Source organism: Triticum dicoccoides, chromosome 5B, assembly GCF_002162155.2.
Source record: "Triticum dicoccoides isolate Atlit2015 ecotype Zavitan chromosome 5B, WEW_v2.0, whole genome shotgun sequence".
NCBI classification, from domain to species: domain Eukaryota; kingdom Viridiplantae; phylum Streptophyta; class Magnoliopsida; order Poales; family Poaceae; genus Triticum; species Triticum dicoccoides.
In genome coordinates, this window is record NC_041389.1 from 597,019,026 (window position 1) to 597,022,877 (window position 3,852).

Genomic DNA, 3,852 nt, shown 5'->3' on the forward strand with positions numbered 1-3,852 from the left:
AGAGAGAGAGAGAGAGAGAGACCGAGCTTGATCAACAAGACAGCCTAGATGCCCTGGAAGAGGAGCGCGACGTTGCAAAAACCCGTTCCGTATTCTATCAACAACAGGTCTACAGATATCAAAGCAGAGAAGTACGGGCCAAGACTTATAATGTTGGTGAACTCGTTCTACGCTTACCGGAGAAGAAAAAGGAAAAACTCAAGCCCAAGTGGGAGGGTCCCTTCATCATTGACGAAGTCCTCACCGGAGGAGCGCACCGCCTGCGTGATGCGTCAGACAATCGCCTAGAGCCGAACCCGTGGAACGCGGCCAGACACCGAAGATTCTATGCCTAGCGCCGGACTCTTTGTTCATCTCCTTTACCCCTTTTTGTTTCCAGTATTTATTTTCCTCTCTTTTCACCTTTTTCTTTCTTTTTAAGCCTTAAAGCTTTTGTGCGGCTAAACCGTGCATCTTCGGCGCACACATTCTAAATTTGTACGTCAAGTATACCTGGGGGCTTCTCGTACAAAAGCTTATTATTATTATTATTATTATTATTATTATTATTATTATTATTATTATTATTATTATTATTATTATTATTTTTAGAGCATCAAGCTCATCACATATGTGTCTTTTCCTCGTATGTACCTTTTCTTCGCCATTATATGCATTGATATGACTTAAGTTTTGGCCAAGCTGGGTTGCCTGGCTCCTGTGCTTATGCCCTACGTTCCCGTTAGTTCGGCTAGGGCATAAAGGGAGCACCTCTGTGATTGTTATTGTCGGGTCATCCGGATATGTATCTCAGACTGGGTGAAGCCGAAAGCTAGCGTTCTTAAGGGAATATTTGGTCGGCGAACTAAAGATGTTTTTTACTTGTCACATTATGAACCCCCGGATGTTATGTATGCTGTGGTTTTCTCGATCATAGTCCGGACGTGCACGTTAAACGCATGTCGACCCAGGGAAAGGAACCCTTAACTGAACTATTCTCCCTGGAAGATGTTAATTATGATCAAAATGTAATATAACATAACTAGCCGGATACTTGTCTGTTCAAGCAACTATGACCCCTACGCCTGGCTTCCATGCATACCTTGGTATATATTACTGAGCGGGTATTCGGAAGCACTCCACACCTTTTGGTCCAGAGGGTGAAGCGAAAAGGTCTAGCATGACATTTGTTTTATAATTCAGCTAGAGACATAATTTGTCAATTAAAGTACATAGTCATTTAGACTCAAAAACTTCTTCTTCTATGCCATCCAACAAGCTATGTAGCCTACAATCCTGTTGGGAATACTTGGCGGCTACTTGTACCTGGTCATATACCAAGCTAACAGGAATTTCTTCTCCATTTGACCCTACAGGCCCGACCCGAGCCATGTGATTCAGGTCGAGCTTGGTATACCGAGTTTTTACCATTGCCCAGGCCTCTCGTGCACCTTCCCGGCAGGCCGATATCTTCCATAATCGGAAGCGTCGCCGTGCTCCCTTGAATACAAGCCCCTCCATACTTCCTGGAGGGAAGTCGGATGGCCATAAGGCCTTGGCAATACTTTGCATCGCCTGCCGAGCTCGCTCGTGCATTTGTGACAACTCTTGTAGCAGATCGCTCGACGATCCGTACACCTCCTCTTCGGGACGACCTGTCAATATACCTATAGACATAATTAATGTCAGTTACTTTCCTTGCCGAACTATGTAAAGGTAAATCCGAACACATACTAAATATGCCGCCTCGCAACCTCCTATTCTCCTTCACGGAGTCAGCCAGCTAGGCCCGCACGTCTTTTAGTTCCACGCCCAGCTCGGTGTTGGCATCTTGGAGTTTGTTCTTCTCCATCCTGACCTGTGTCAGTATACGTTCGCCCGCGGCCAGTTTCCTTTGAGATCCTGGACCTCCCACTCATGCGACTTTTGGTGCCTCTTCCAGATGATATGATGACTCTGCCATAAGATTTGCACCTGTATTAATACTCCTGGTATATGATCATGTTTTCTGGATAGAGGGGAACATTACCAGACGCTGCCTTCTTGGATTTCTCCAGTTCGGCGGTAGCAGCAGTTAGCTGGGCTTGACACTTCTCCAGCTCTTGCGACAACAGGTTGTTCTTCTCTTTGAGCACCTAGGTATACAACAATCTTTAAATTAGTTGCTTAAATTGCTTCAAGTCTCGGGGGCTACTGGTATATAATTATCAGAATTGTGCAAGTATGAACTTACCCGCATATCTCTCAAATACTGTTTTGTGGCTCTGGAAAGCCCATCTCGAGCAGCTCGGATGTATGCATCACCCGAGTTGAAGGCATTGAAAGCCTCTTCTGAAAAACCTAGGTCGTGAAGAGCGGCCCGACGACGCCGATGATTCATGGCGCTTTCCACTTCGAAGTTTGTGGCGGATACTTTATCCAAATCCTGGACAATCCGGTGTCACTTCCGCGTTAGCCTCAGTCCTCGAGACAGGGTCCGGAATCCGGCTAGTAGAGGCATGACCGGCGGGATCCCTGGACACAGTCCGGCGAACATTTTTCCTGATAAGACACAATGGATAGTGTCATACCTTAAGATGACAACCATGGAGCATATTTAAAACCATACCTCTTCGATGACGGCTCGGCCATATTTCCATTTGCCTTCCTCTTCGAAGGCCTGCCCGGCATAGGTGCCGCCTTCTTGCGAGTTTCCTCGGGTGCAGCGTGGCGCGCCAATCGCCTTCCCTTTAGAGCATAAGATAGTGCGGTGGGTAAGGCGGAAAGAGGTAATCCTTTCGAAGGATGAGTCTCCTGATTACTTACATGTGATGCAGGGAGAAGGCCGGGATAGTCAGTGATGATGGCCACCTTTGTGCCGTCATAGCTCGCCTGGTAAAATACTCCTTCCCCGAGCTCCACGAATATATCTGGATCCTCTTCGAATCCGGGGTCAAGGGCCCGGTTGTGGTCCTCTGGCTGTGGTGCGGGCTGTGGATCTCCCTGGTGATTTTCCGCCATTCCTATTATAAATGGACGGACTCAGGGAGTTAATGGAGTAGAGTGGTGGCTGGAAACTCACCCAGCTGGGAGGGTTGTACATGGAAAATCCATCCCTGGGCTTAATGCAGATGAATTCCTCTTCATTCCCTTTGTATAATCCGGACGGTATTTTCGCCAATGCAGTGGGAGTGTCCGGACCCTTCCGACCGCAGCGGGTGGCATCATCTTCTCCATTGAAGAACCACATAGGACACGGTATTGGAGCAGCTGAACCCCTCACGTTATGGATACCGCCATAACCACGACTATTGACAGTCCGGATTGAGCAAGCGTCTTTATCTTGCTCATCCGTTGGTGGACTTCCGTGCTATCTTCCTCCCTGAGGCTCCGGGGATGCCAGCTGTGGCATTTCTTTAATGGAGCACTTGAAAATTCAGGAAGACCCATTCGGACTGGGTCAGGAAGAGAGACGTCCTCAACATAAAACCATTCAGAAGGCCATTCTTCGGATGCCTTCTTTGGCATGCCGGATAGGTATCCGGTCCCAGCGATGCACCATATCTCGGCTCCGCCCACTTGGAATATTGATCCCTCTTGATTATGAGGGACGAGGCAAAACAACTTCTTCCATAACTCGAAATGGGCCTCACAACCCAGAAATAGCTCGCAAAGAGCAGCATAATCTGCAATATGCAGGATGGAGGCGGGTGTGAAGTTGTGCAGTTGGAGGCCATAGTACTCCAGAAGCCCTCGGAGGAACGGATGGATTGGAAATCCGATGCCTCTCAGCAAGTAGGGAACAAAGCATACTCGTTCCCCCTGGATGGGTTGTGGAACTTTTCTGCCTGCCCCCAACCATCGAAGGAAGCCAACCCGGCTCGAACAGGGACT